Genomic DNA, 15,946 nt, shown 5'->3' with positions numbered 1-15,946 from the left:
TCTATCGAGCTTTCCGTTTCATTGCCTGAAGTAATGGATTGGCTATTATCCTGATTGGGTCTAGCGGAATTACATTGGCGTTTGCATTGAGTGCAGCCATCTACTGTTGTTTGAATGGTATTAAGTCTGTCCTGCAGCACACTGGAATAGGTTATTCCATTGTTCTGGAGGTCATACTTTTTCCTAGCTTCGTTGTGAGATATTCCCTCATCTACTCTTATTCTGGTTATGTTGTTTTCTCTTACCCATATTGGGCACGTCCTGTTGGATGAGGTATGATCACCCTTACAGTTGACGCAAAATTCAGGGGATTTACAAATTTTGTTTCCGGAAATATTTATTTTGTGGTCTTTTCCACAGTTTTTGCAGAGTGGAGTATTTCGTCTGCACCGTTTTGTTGTGTGCCCAAAGCGGTAACACTTAAAACATTGCATGGGGTTTGGATAATAATTCCTAGTCCCTGCTCGAAGAAATCCAAAATTTATATATTCAGGAATGGTCAGAATTAATGTTGGTGTGGTTATAATCGAATCATTTTCTTTCCTGGTGATACGCTTTACCTCGATCACTTTTTGATCGGCTAGTTCTTTTAACAATTCGTCTTCCTTTAAATCTAGAACTTCACGACAGGTGACAACGCATTTGCGTTGATTTAGAGTCGGATGGTGAATAATTTCTATTGGGGTGTCATCAATTAGCTTGTTAATTGAAAGTAAATTATCGATAACATCCTTTTCTCTTACTGAGAGTACATATTGAATTCGGTTTTTATCGTCTCGTTGTGGTCTTGCACTTTCTAAGGATCCTGCCTTGGCAACTGTCTTGCTTATAAGAAAGGGGTTCGAGGGGAGGGTATCTTCCCCTGTGGCCCGTAATAGAAGAATTTCAAGATCACCACTCAGTGGGTCAGCCCAAAATGGAGTGGTCCGTTGGGTTGGTCTTCCATGGTAACGGTTTGTAGCCCGGCCTCCTGGAGGTCCGGAACTACTGGAAGCCATTTTTGTTGCCTAGCTACACCCCAGGTGTAGCCGGCGAAAAAGTCATAAAATATTGATACACTTCCCTTATTTGGGATATATGTTCGTAAAAACTCTTGTCTGAAATCTAAAATTCATGCACCTATATAAAAAAAAACTTGCCGATTGCCAGGAGAAACGCGAAGAAGAAGGGGTACTTCCCGATTTACACCTTCACTTCTATTTGATCGTGATTTTTCTTTTTAATAACTAATGTGTTTCTATTATAATGAAAATTCAGTTCAAAGAATCACCAAAAGCACTTAAAAACACCCGAAAAGCTCTACTCACTGTTGGAGGGATCCCCACAATCCGAAGAAAGATAGCGTTTGTGACGCCACCGATCGCGCCTTTTTCTTGTAGGAGTGCAAGGGAGCACCGCTAACAGCGGTTAAAACGCCGCGGATGAATGAAGATGCTCTGCTGTTTTCTCTGATGAACTGTGAATATAGAAAGAAATCGTTAGAATCGTAAAAATTAATTGTATTGAAATTTAATTTATGGAATTAGCCTTGATACAGGCTGATTTATCGCATTTGGAAATATAGAGTATAAAAGCAGAAAACTTTATTTAAAAACTCTTTCGTAAGGCGCTAAAAACATGACCGTCTCGATCGAGTGTCAGTAGCACCGTGAACGAAAGCAAGGGAAGTGTCATTTTATAAAACATAAAAGAATCGAATGTAAACCCCACCCTCTTTATTATATAAGCTTACTGTATACTCACGAATATAATAAGGGTGGGATTTAGATTCTATACTTTTATGGTTTATAAAATGACGCTTCCTTTGCTTTCGTTCATTTCTTACTCTACTCTCGCACCGTGAGCTCGTTAGTCTTTCGCAGACAGCTCGTTAGTCATTCGGTGGTAAGGCACACGAAGTCAGCTCGGATGAGCGCACCAGTAGCAGGATAGGTGGAGAAGCCACATCGCTACCGACCGGGAACTTTGCGTGAAATTCATCGTTATCAGAAGTCGACCGAATTGCTGATCCGCAGCTACCTTTGCAGCATTTGGATCGTGGAATTGCTCAGGACTTCAAAACCGACTTGCGCTTCCAAAGTTCCGCGGCTATGACGCTGCAGGAGGCTTATTCGAAGATACCAATTTGTGTGCTATCCATGCAAAACGCGTCACATCATGCCCAAGGACATCCAGCTGGCCCATCGTATCCGAGGAGAGCGTGCTATATTAGCTTAGCATATAATCAACGGCCCTTTTCAGGGCTCCAAATTTGATGGATTAGAGTACAGAAAAGTTTTTTACAGGCCGAACTGAAAGGAGCATTTAGCGAAAATCGTGGTTTCGATAATAATTCGTTACCGATAGGTGCCATGGATATGGATTTCTTAATGAAGAATATGAAATACATGACATGATGTAGTGAATATATCCGAAGAAATCACTGAAACTGCATTATAAAATTATTTGTGTACGAATGCCGCAATCGATAGTCGACTCTAATTTGCGCTGAGTAATTTCCTCGGAGGACTCGATTCCTCCTTTGAACATTAATAATCTCTTTCTGGCAAAACGATGTGGTATGAATCACATTATTTGAATGATAGAATGAAGAAGTTTTCTGCCAATTTCCTTCAACATCCAAACGTATCTTTCTCCCGTTTGTCGTTTTCGCGTTCGCTAATCCTTTCTCACAACACCCATTTCTCGTTTGAGAAATTGTTGAGTAAACATTGTTTGCCAGTGCGCGTAGAGCGGGAATTCCTAAAGATTCATTGCACCTCTAATAAATTGCCGAAAGACATGGTCTTACGTTGATCGCACTTGATTGAAAAAATCCAAAACGAAATGTATTTGGTCGCAGCATTATATGAGTAGAAAGCAAATAATCGCTCGAAAATGACTTGATTTTCGCGATGTGAAACATTTTCCATTTTTCATGTTATGCATCCAATATTGGATACGAAAATTTCCACTGATGGGGAAAAAAAATATTCAGAAGCTTTCCTGTTAATTGCGATTGATTGAAAAATAACAAAACCAAATGTATTTGGTTGCAGTGTTATATGGATAGAAAACATTAAAATAAACTCTTTCGCATGAATGTATTTTTCAATTCCCAGGGGAACTGGCAGATTATTTTTCAGCAACGTAGATAGCAACGAGAATTCCGCGCGTGTATGTGTGTGTGTGTGTGTGTGTGGCGGCTGCTCCGATGTTTCAAGCGGAACCGTGGCATCACTCTCCTCCTGATGGATTCCCTTTTGGCCTTAGGTGCACAAACAGGCTCTTGGTGACACCGTTCATCAGCGTTTTCATGATAAACGAAATTAGCTTCACAACAACAGCGACAACATGCTCCAATCGCTGTTCAATCATAACTGAGTGGGTTTACGAGCGACGCTCGCTTATATACCGATTGGTGATTTCAATAGCCTGTTTTGAAAGCAATTTTAAGACTATTGAAACAAGTTTTTGGACCAAAAAGTAACAAGTATATGACGCGTAGACATTTTATCTTTCAAATGAAGTGTTTATCATACCATTTCGTTCAGTTGTTTAAGAGCTATTAACGCTCAAAATCTCGGTCTCCAGCGTAACGCTTTCGTTCTCGAAACTTTGGTTTTACACCCCGATATAGAAATGAAAGACGTAGTCCTACGTCAAAAGAGCTTAGGAAATACAGCTCAATGCTTTCTAAAACATTATCCAAAATAATAATAAAACACAAATTGATTTTTTCATAATTTGTTTGCCAGGATCTGATGAGTATGTGAATTTGGCAGTTGTTCTGAGCTTAGTGATAGTTGGGGACTTTCCTGATTATTCAATTTTCACCAATTCTTAAATTGTTTCCAGATTGAAAGTACAGTAATTTACAATTAGTTCGACATTTAGCTAATTGGACGGACATGTATTGCGACTTATTTAGTTGGACATTTTTGTAAACATAGAGATCCAAATTTTGACCCCACATTGAAAGTCGACACTGTACCACTGTCATCGCAAATGTTCAATTACAGGTTAAAATCGCCTCCAATGCGACACTGAATGGCGCTTCGGCACGTCGCATTGAATGTAATTTACTGTACAACATGTCACAAAGCTGGATGGGAAGAAATTTTCCAATTGTGAAAGCTGTGGCGAGTGGCAAACGCAATCGCTAAACAGGAAGGTTTAGCCGAACAAGATGGGGATATCGAAACAATAAACTCTTTAGGTTGAAGATAATTTTGTGATCCTGAAAAGGACCCTTTTTAGCCTGCATGTGAATCCAACGAGCGAACAAATCGTAATGAATGTATTTTTCTTCTTCTTTCTTTGTTTTTAAGAGGCTTTAAACTTTGCAGTTCATTCGCCTCTAGCCCAGTGAAGAGCCACAAAACCAGCCCAGAGGGGACTGGCGAAAGGGAAACCAAAAAAATCACTCATCAGATCTGTCCGCTCGACCCTCGGTTAAAGAAGAAGGTAGGAAGGGATCCTATGCTTCATAAGATATTTAATATATGCTGTAAAGAAAAGTAAAAATTTACTGATCCGAGGACCAAAGCAGCAACGAAGCACAAGTGACCTAGCGAAAGGCGTGTTCCAAAGCCAAAAAACAAAACGGCCCCTCTCAGGAGGATAGGAAGGAAAGGAATGGAAAGGATTTGGGTGGGATTAGTGGAGTGGGAGGGGGTGGGAGTGGTATGGGAAGAAAAGAGGGGAGGAGTGGGTGTGGGGTGGGGTGAAATGAAATGAAATACAGTTTGAATAGATAACAAAATATAGTGGTTTTGAATTTAATGGTATATAGTATAGCTGAAAAATGGAGAGGTTTATTTAATGAATCCATCCTCCTTGGTGAGTGTGGCTGTAGGAATAGGAAGTTGATTAAAGTATAATGTAATGGATAGAAGATAGATGTGGGTATGAAAGTATATTTTATATTATTTGTTATTTATTATTATTGAATGCGTGTATATACATGTATGAATACCTTCCTTCCGACCCGTACATACATGTGTATACACACATAAACACGCATACATGACTGTGAAGTGGCGAACTTTAATAAGCAATTTCCAAGGTATTTAGTATTTCGGTCTAGATTTTACCAAAGAAGTCGGTTTCTTTCAGAAACGCAATTAAATTGGTTTCTTGGGTCTCGTCTCTACTGAGGATATCTCGGAGACTCTGACCTATGTTGTGTCGGACTCGAGCATCTTTGGTATGTTGACATTCAAGTAAAAGGTGGCTAACGGAAACCGGAGCTTCGTTGCAAGCACATTGGGGTTTTTCGGCTCTGCAGAACAAGTGTGAGTGGGTGAAGTTAGTGTGCCCAATTCGAAGACGGGTAAGGACTTGCCTTTCCTTACTATTGAGACGGTCCTCCCAAGGAAGAGTGGAATTTTTAATTTGAAGAAGATGGGTGGGACGGCTGTTTATCCAACCTATGTCCCAGCTTTCACGGACTTGCTGTTTTACCCAGCGGACAATGTCAGATGGAGGACAGGGCATGTCTGGGGGTTCTATTTTGCTGCCCTTGCCGGCCAGTATGTCGGCGGCTGTGTTTCCGCGGATTCCTGAGTGACCAGGAACCCAGCAGAAGGAGATGTTTTTACTTGAAGCAGCCTCTTCTGTTTGCTTAATCCATGGGTGTTTGCTGTTTCCACTCAGAAGATCGTGGAGACAGCTAGCTGAGTCTGAGAATATTGTGGTAGGAAGAAACTCATGGGTGCATTCTTGGGTAGCTATTAGAAGGGCGAAAGCTTCCGCACTGAAGATGGAGCATTGCGGTGGAAGAGAAAAGCTACCCGTGTATCTACTCTCAAAGACTCCACATCCAACTCCATCGGCACTGACTGAACCATCTGTGTATACCTGGTGGTTGATTTGAAAATTAGATGCAACGAGGTTATTGAAGCAGGCTTTGACTTTTGGAGAAGGGTCTCCCGCCCGAACTGCCTTGAGAAGTTCAAGGTTAATGTTCGGCGGTTTGACGTTCCAATTTCTTCCCGTCGCAGATGAACGTTCACATATATCAGGAAGATCTTTGTTCGTGAGATTTTTGAACCATGTTTTAGCTCTATGTATTAATGGGACATTGTGGTCGCTTTCGGGGAGTGACAAGTGACGGATGGCTTTATTCGTGATGGCTTTTGTTACCAGGTGGGTGAAGGGAAGTTGCCCACTTTCTGCCATTACAGCAAGAGTAGGACTGGTGGGAAAAGCGCCAATTGCGAGCCGAATTGCTTTATTGTAAATTGGTTGAATGGTGTTTAACACCCTGTCCCCTCCACGGCTGAAGGTGCCTATTCCGTAAAGGATTTGTGGGACCAACCAAACATTTACAACATTTAGCAGCGTCTTTCTATGGCCAGAGGCTAGGTTGCCTGCGATAGCCTTGATGATGTTCAATTTCTTTCTGGTGGCTATTTTGGTCTTTTGGGAATGTGATAGGAAGTTGAGTTTCTTGTCGAAAGTAACCCCTAGTATTTTCAATGTCCTCATTGTAGGGATCGGGATTTTGTTGAGCTGAAGATAGGTTCTCCTTCTGAGAGCTTTTCCGATATGTATGTGTTTGGATTTCTCCGGGGAAAGTTTGAAACCTGTTTTTAGAGCCCAGTTTTGGATGGAGTCTAAGGTTTTTTGAAGCCTCTTTCTCTGGATTAAGCCGAAGCAGCTCGTAGAGATAAGAGTGATGTCATCTGCATAGACTATGACCTTTATATGGTCCGGGATAATCTCGAATAGAGATTGCATGGCAATGTTGAAGAGGGTTGGTGAAAGTGCTGAGCCTTGTGGGAAGCCGTTTTCTGGGATTTTTAGAGAAGATTGGTGGTTGTTAATAACGGTTTTGAAAGACCGGTTTTCTAGAAAACTTTTAACGAAGAGACCTAATCTCCCACGAATCCCCCAGTCGAAAAGGCTTTTCAGCACTGGGTACCTCCATGCCCGATCGAAGGCCTTGGATAAATCCAGGGAAACAATATCAATGTGGTGTAATTTTTCAGTTGCGTCGTCTAGGATTTTTTCGATTGCTACAAGGCAATCTTCTGTACCTTTTCCCGCACGGAATGCGAATTGTCTGGGATCAATCAGCTTATTTGACTCTAGAAAAGTCGTTAAGCGTCGATTGATCATTTTTTCCAAGACTTTCCCAACACAACTTATGAGAGTGATGGGGCGAAAATTGTCAAGAAGATGATTGTTCATGTCTGGTTTCGGGATACAGATCATTAAACCCTCTTTCCAGCAACTGGGGAGGGTTCCACTGTCCCAGACTTTGTTGAGGAGCTTCAGAAGTGCTTTTTTCCCGAGATGGGGTAGATTCTTAAGCATAGGGTAGCTGATGTCATCAGGTCCTGTGGATCCTTGTTTGACTTTGTTCAGTACCCAATCGAGCTCTTTGAGGGAGAGGTTTTTGTTGAAGTCAAATTCCACATCGGTATGAAAATCGATGGGAATTCTTTCGCATTCCGTTTTGTGGGTTAGAAAGGTTTGGTCGTAGTTTTGATTGGAGGAGGCGGAAGCAAAGAAATCTCCAAACGCCTCGGCGATGATTTTCCGGTCATTGGTGTATTGACCGTTAATTAGAAGATTATATTCTTTGCTTCTTTTCTTTCCATGAAGCCTGCCAATCTTACTCCATAACTCCTTTGTTGACGCGTTGGGATTAATTTCGCTGACGAATTTAACCCAACTGTTGTGCTTGGCTGTGTTGATAGCAGTCTTAGCTTCTTTGCGAGCCCTTTGGAACTCTGCAAGCAGAGTGGGTCTCAGTGGGCTGTCCGGATGGGCCTTTCTTAATTTGCGTAGGGCCTTACGTCGACCTTTGATCGCTGCCTTCAGCTCAGGCGACCACCATGGGACACATTTCCTGCCAGGGATGCCACTGGTTCTGGGGATGTGCACCATTGCAACTTCTAGGACAACTTTGGAGAATTCCTCGGCTGTCCAATCTCGTTTAGCGGAGAGGCGGTTTTCAATGTCAAACTGATAGCCAGCCCAGTCAGCGTATTCAAATTTCCATCTTGGCCTTGTTGAAAACTCTGGAGAAGTTTGGCCGAAGGAAGTGAAGATTGGAAAATGATCGCTGATACTATAGTGAGATCGATGGCTGAAGTAGTACCAGAATAATGGATTCTGGTGTGTTGGCCGTTGTTAAGAAGGAGAAGAGAATGGTCGGATATGAAATCCTCAATGATGGATCCTTTTCGATCGAGGTATGCACCTCCCCAGGCGTATGAGTGGGCGTTGAAATCACCCATAAGCATGATTGGGGCGGGAAGTTGGGCGAACAGATGGTCCAGTTGGCCGCGTAGAGTGTTCGGATCGGAATCATTAGTGATGTAGATGCTAACGACGGTGATTGGAAAGGGGTGTTTAATGCGCACTACCACTGCCTGAAGATCAGTGGTAATGGGAAGAAGATCATGTGGAGTGCCATCTTTGATTGCGATTGCAACTCCGTTTTTTGAGGGGTTGGGACCCTCTTTGAAATATGTGATATATTTTGAGATGAAGTGTTTATCGAAGTTGTTTGGAGTCATAGTTTCTTGAAGGGCTATGACTGTGGGATTAGAGTTTGAAATAAGCATTTTCAGTTCTAGGATATTTCGTCGGATACTTCTGATGTTCCATTGTATCCCGAATTGCTGTGTTGGAGTGAATGTGTTGGTGTTTTTAACTCTAATTCCTAAGTCTTGATTGTGTGTATGTTTGAACTATTCAAAGAGAATTAGTTCGATGGTCCTTTACCCTTGGAAAGAGAAGCTTTCTTTGAGGTATTGGTGTTGTTTTTGTTTGGTGTAGAAGTCTTTGGAGTGTTTGTTGTGTTTGTGTTGTTTTTTGTTGAATGTGCGTTGCTGTTGTTGTTATTGTTGTTTTTTGTTTGATGTGTGTTGTTGTTGTTTTTTGTTGGTGTTGTGTTGTTATTTGTTGGTGGTGTAGTTCTTTGTTCGTTTTTTGTTCTTTTCTTGTCCTTGTTATTTTGGATTTCATCTTCAGATTTTTGATCTGAATCAGAAGATGATCCTTTCGCCATTTTCCGTTTATTTTTATTTTTGTTTGGAACATCAGAAGTGTCCATTGAAATGACTGATTCGTTTTCGGATTCAGTTGTTGAGCTATCAGTTGTCGACTCTGTCATTGAGGTATCGATTGTAGTGTCAATTGGGGGTGTGCTTTCGCGGCTAGAAGAGGCCGAAGCGGCCGAGGCGCAGTTACATTTGCAATTGCAGCTGGGTGTTGGCTTTTGCAAGTTGGAGAGTCTGTCTTGCAGAACACTTGCAAAAGTTGGTCCATTATTTTGACCGTTGTATCTTTCTTTCGCCTCTTTGTAGGAGATACCATAGTCGATTCTTATTTTTGTGATGTTGTTCTCAGTTTGCCATACGGGGCATTTCCTATTCGAAGAGGAATGGTCCCCTTGGCAATTCAAGCAAAATGCTGAAGCATTGCAGGTTTTAATTCCATCCTTTTGTTCTGGATGTTCCTGTCCACAATTTCGGCAAAGCGGGTTCTCGCGTTTGCATCGCTTGCTCGTATGTCCAAATTTATAGCATTTGAAACATTGCATTGGGTTGGGATAGAAATTTCTAGTCCCAGCCCGAATAAATCCGAAGTTAATAAAATCGGGAACAACAGTTCCACGAATTGTCAAAATGAGAGTAGCGGTTGGGATAACAATGTTATTCTCCTTCCTGGTGATTCGCTTGACATCGATCACACCTTGATCGGAAAGCTCTGTCACCAGTTCGGATTCCTTGATGTCAATTACATCACGGCAAGTAACAACGCATTTACGTTGATTTAGAGTAGGGTGGTAAATTACTTCGATAGGGGTTTCATCGATCAATTTGTTGATTAAAAGGAGCTTACCGATTATATCCTCGTCCTTGGCCGTAAGGATATACTGCGTCCTCTTTTTGTCGTCCCGTTGCGGTCGCGCTGTGTAGTATTTCGTTCCTACAGCGTTGGCGATCGTCTTACTCACGACGAACGGGTTAGTCGGGATCGCGTTCTCTCCTGTGGCACGAAGTAACAGGATCTGAAGGTTGCCGTTCAGTGGGTCGGCCCACCTTGGAGCAGTACGTTGGGTAGGTTTACCCTCGTACAAATTTGTAGCCCGGCCTCCCGGAGGCCCGGAGCTACTGGAAGCCATGCTGTTGTCGGCTACCCCCTAGGTATAGCCGACAGATCGATTTATTATTTAAAGGAGAGAACACTTATGAGGGCTTTTCACTTTGGGATATTATCTAGAAAAACACTGTCACTTTTTTTATAGAGCTCTTACAAAAACCACCAATTATCGCGAACAATTTAGGGGAATAAACTTTTGAATTTGTTTTCCTTCAGTCACTTCACCGTCCGTAATGCGTGTTTTCTTTTTGGTTTTTTGTTTATGTTAAAAATCACTACGATACTAGAAGAGAAACTGGCACCACTGCCCAAAGGAAAAAGGGGGCGTGGCGTCGGTGACGCCGCAAAAGCGCGCGCTTTTCCGGTTTGCCGGCAAGCGCCCGCTCCCAACGGTCGAAACTAGCCGTTGCTATCTGCTTCTCCTTCTGCTGCCACTTAAAAATAATTAAAGTTAACTCCTTCGGAATCGCCAGGGGGAGACGTCCTAGTCCGCTGTCCAAAACGCCAAACTGCCGAGCTGAAAAAAACGTGACCTACTCGGTCGGAGGTTAAAATCAGTATATTGATGTATTTTTTTGCCATCGCTCCCTTTTAACGCTCATTCGTTCGTCTCGTTGGACTCGCCCCTCTGGCTGAGTCTGCCGATTTGTCTCTATCCTGTGAGTGTGTACCGCTAGAGTATAAAACACGCGGACCCCAAAAAAATATTTTATTTTCTTTCAAACCGTAAACCCGTGTGGTTGTACGGCATCGGCATCGCGAACGTAACAAAGAAGGACAAGTTAAGGGAAAGGCAAAGTCTCACTCGAACCGTGCAGGTCTCCAGTTCCCTGTTGGTCGCATTCACTGATTGCTCCGCAAGGGTAACTAGGCCGAACGGATTGGTGCCGGAGCACCAGTATACCTAACAGCGATTATAGAGTTTCGGCCGTCGGAGTGCTTGAGTTGGCTTGCAAAGCTGCTCACGACAATCAGAAAACCCGCATCAAGAACAGAGCAGCTTCGGTTCGGCGCTCATCAAGGCAACAATTAGTTTCAGTGAGTGGCAAAGTGTTTCTCCGGCACGTCGCATTAAGTGTAATTTACTGAACAATATGTCACAAGCTGGATGGGAAGAAATTTTCCAACTGTGAAAGCTGTGGCGAGTGGCAAACGCAATAGCTAAACAGGAAGGTTTAACCGAACAAGATGGGAATATCGAGTAATAACAAAAACACAACACCAAAGGTTCTTTTCAGAACCATCAACATATTCATAAAGAGTAAACAGTAAACTAATCCATTTTTCAGGTAGATAGGTAGGTATTCACGTAGGAAAAGAAAATAAAACAATATATTTAAAATATATATTTAACAAAAGCTGTCCCCTTTGTATAGTCCTACGTCACTCCGGTTATGTCCCTGGCATTACCCACCCGTCTTTTTTTTCTTTGTAAGTCTATATGTTTTGATTTTTGCATATCAAAGGGGCAATAACATGATTTTACAAGGCAGCGGCAAACAGTGTTTTTGGGGTTAACGGGCTTTGGCAGCTATATTGCCACGTATTTTTTCAACTGTTTCAATAGTTAAAATTTTTAAAATAAGTGTTCTTCCTCATGTAAGGAATATGTTCTCTGAAGTTGAAGTCGATTTCTTGCCTAGTTTCCAAGGCCTTATAAAAGGTTAAAATGTTTTGCAACTTTGAATGACAATTGACGAATCTACGCAAAGGTGCATCAGCTCATGCGACACCCACGTTAGAGCTCAGAGCCACAAAAGTGATCATGTTTGTATTTCTATGCGCTTAAAAGTGGGATTCCTTCGTGATTATTCATTTTAATCATTAAGGCAGTATTCTAGTCTAGAAATTTGAAAAAAATCAATATTTCTGTAATTTAGGCATTCAAGAATAAGGATAGGGTTATTCGGTAATGAAAATTTCTTCACCGGTGAAACCGGTAAATTATCGGTGAAAAAATAATTTTAAATAAGCCATTTTCTTGAAGAAACGATTTTTATTGATAATAATTAGCTTACAAGAAAAGACGGGTGGGTAATGTCGGGGACATAACCGGAGTGACGTAGGACTATACAAAGGGGACAGCTTTTGCTAAATATATATTTTAAATATACAGGTAAACTTCGATATAACGTACATTTCACTTTCAAAATTGTACGTTATATCGAAGCATAATAAAGTACTCACAAACGTAGTCTATAATACATTATTGTGTTGCTGTTTTAGTAAAGTTAACGAATAACTTCTATCAGAAGACGAAGCCAGCCTTTCTCATGATGTTTCCCTTCGTACTGTTGATTAAAGCTTGATTCATTTAGAATCCGAAATCACAAAACCAGCTGTATTTCGGGATTGATTGAAGGTACAAAACTTGTTTTAGCATCACAATACAGATAATTCATTGTTCTATCAGAAAAAAAAAATTTAACAAAATTTTACTTTACACTTTGGAAATGTCTACGTTATATCGAGGTAAAATGTACGTTATATCGAGTGACGTTATATCGAGGGTACGTTATAACGAGGGTACGTTATATCGAAGTTTCCCTGTATTGTTTTATTTTCTTCTGCTACGTGAATACCTACCTATCTACCTGAAAAATGGATTAGTTTACTGTTGTACTCTTCATGAACATGTTGGGGGTTCTGAAAAGAACCTTTGGTGTTGTGTTTTTGCGTTTTTTTTACAAACTTTCTCAATTTTTTCTCGCTGTCTTATAGTTAATTCTTGATTTTTTTCCGAAGGCTTTGTACTTATTAAATGTTCAACGCCGGGCATCTTTCGGCGTATGCACATATCGTACAATCAAAATGATGGCTCTGATAGGGGATGCATAGGTGGTCATCAGCTCATTCACTATCATATATTTCACTATTGAGCACATTACCGTACCTTAAACTGTTTCCGTGTTTCGGAGACGAATGAATTGTAAGATTTGTAGTTTCCGAAAACAAAGTAAATAAAAATGAAAAAGAACTGATGTTTTGGAGACGAACTCTACGATCTGTCGAGAAATAAACGAGCTATAAGCGTTCTGAAAAACCAACAGTAAATACATGGACGAATGACCTTCGGATTAAAGCCCTATAAAATAAGAACAGAGCAGCAGGAAATACATAGAAGCGAATGAACTGCAAAGTTCAAAGCCTCTTAAAAACAAAGAAAGAAGAATAAGAAAATACATAGCTCATCATGTTGCTCCTTAGTTATTTTTCTATACAATGCAGATGTAACGTCATTCATTTTTCAACATCAGTTATCAACCAAAGAAAGCAGTTCTTGCTACCGAGAAAATTCGTTAATGCCATCCTGCATACAATGTGTTGTAATTTGAAGCCATTTTTAATTCGGAAACCAGGCATGGGTTTGTGAAAACTGAATGATCAATTTAAAAGACCCCAACCACCAATAAGTTCAAGAACAAGATAAACAAAATAAATCAGTTTATATTATATGTCATATTATGTCTCTTTAGAATGCATTGGTATTGTGAAAAACTTTCAATAACTTTTCTTTGAAAGGTTTAATGGCCCTGAAAAGCGCCGTGTTTTACGGTGGCTGGTTTTGCCACCAAAGCAGTCTGTATAAACAAACTTTTTCCTTCTTCTACCTGCTTCCGTTTTGCGATTGCGTTTGCCACTCGCTGAAACTAGTTGTTGCCACCGAACCGAATGTGCTCTGTTCTGTTCGGTTTTGCGGTTTTTTTTATTGTTGTGAGCAGCTTTGCAAGCCAACTCGAGCACTCCGGCGGCCGAAATTCTATAACCGCTATTAGGTATACTGATGCTCCGGCACCAATCCGTTGATGCGATGTGATGTGAAACGATGCCACACAACTACACTGATTAACGGTTTGAAAGAGAATGATATATTGTTCAGCGGATCCGCGCCTTTTGTACTCTAGCGGTACACACTCACAGGATAGAGACAAATCAGCAGACTAAGCCAAAGGGGCGAGTCCAACGAGACGAACGAAAGAGCGTTAAAACGCAGCGATGGCAAAAAATATACATTCATTACGATTTGTTCGCTCGTTGGATTCACATGCAGGCTAAAAAGGGTCCTTTTCAGGATCACAAAATTATCTTTAATCTAAAGAGTTTATTGTTTTGTTATCACTCGATATCCCCATCTTGTTCGGCTAAACCTTCCTGATTAGCGATTGCGTTTGCCACTCGCCACGGCTTTCACAGTTGGAAAATTTCTTACCATCCAGCTTGTGACATGTTGTCCAGTAAATTACATTTAATGCGACGTGCCGAAACACCACTCAGTGTCGCATTGGAGGCGATTTTAACCTGTAATTGAACATTTGCGATGACAGTGGTACAGTATCGACTTTCGATGTGGGGTCATAATTTGGACCTCGAACTTTATGTTTACAAAAATGTCCAACTAAATATGTCGCATTACAGGTCCGTCCAATTAGCTGAATGTCGAGCTAAATGTAAATTACTGTACTTTCAATCTAGAAGCAATTTAAAAATTAATGAATATTGAATAATCGGGAAAGTCCCCAACCATAAATGAGCTCAGAACAACTGCCAAATTTACATACTCATCATATACTGGCAAACAAATTATGAAAAAATCAATTTGTGTTTTATTATTATTTTGGAAATTATTTTAGAAAGCATTGAACTGTATTTCGTAAACTCTTTTTTTCGCTGCTGCTCTGGTTGCCCGTTTTGGTCGGTACGATTTGAGGAGCACAAAATGGACCAATAAAAATGGGCACATAGTGCATTTGGACAATGCTTGATATTTCACAATTATTCAATTATTTATCTCAAGAAAAATGAAATGTTATTCATTATGATAGATGCGTAGATATATTTCCTATCAATTGATGTCAAAACCATTGCGATCTATTGAGAAATGCTCGAGTTATAAGCGTTCCAAATCTTGCATTTTTTCCTACTTGTTCAGTGCCTAGATTTCCATTTCACCCCCTATATCTTCCGGTTAGACGTAGTCCTACGTCAAAACATTTTTCAAGTTTTTTGCTACTTAGTAGCTACTTTGCTACTACTTAGGGACACAAATAATGTTAATTTTATCGTTTTCTGATCTTAATCGGATCTCATGAACGAAATTTCTAGGAGAGGAAAACGCATGTTCATAGTTCAATGATGTTGTGCGTACAATACGAGAAGCATCGAATAACATTGTCATGTATTTGCCTTTGATGCCCTCTGTTAATACCTTTGATTGCTGCAATCGTCGTTCAAATTTTCTCTTGATGCTCAACTATTCTGCAGGTTCTGCATCGTCCAATGGTTTTGTTTCCCTCTTGTTGTCCAGCTACTGAAGTCTGAAGTCACGAACGATTTCAAATGCCTGCTTGATCAATGCATTCTGTGACATTTGAGTGATTTCGTGTACAAAGAATCGATCCAAAGAATCTAAATAGAAATGATCGATCTTCTATAAATCGACCCAAGATCGCCCAATCCTAGTCACGACCACGAGCAGAATGATTATTCATATACGTGAACAAATCTGCCTATACAAAACGTTTATCCTTCCAATCAACATCCGACGTCAGCTTCATAAAGGGTGCAGTTCTTTCGCCATAGCAGTTCAACAGCGATGAAAACTGGTTCGAGGGCATCAACCAATTCCTTTATCGCTGTCTGTTCTTCATCGCTGAAGCTTATTCTGTGTCTCGTCTTCAGATCGAGCAGCTCTGAAGCTGAAGCTCGGAGGTCCTAGAATCGGCGCAAGTTGTGTTTTTTCGATCTTATTTTGATTCTCGAGTTATATTTCGATACGGCATAAAGGCAAATATTATATTATTGTAAAAATAAAATTACAGGAATTACCGGTTATTGATTATAA

This window comes from Toxorhynchites rutilus, chromosome 3 (genome assembly GCF_029784135.1).
Source record: "Toxorhynchites rutilus septentrionalis strain SRP chromosome 3, ASM2978413v1, whole genome shotgun sequence".
In the NCBI taxonomy this organism is placed as follows: domain Eukaryota; kingdom Metazoa; phylum Arthropoda; class Insecta; order Diptera; family Culicidae; genus Toxorhynchites; species Toxorhynchites rutilus.
This window is presented reverse-complemented; position numbering follows the sequence as displayed.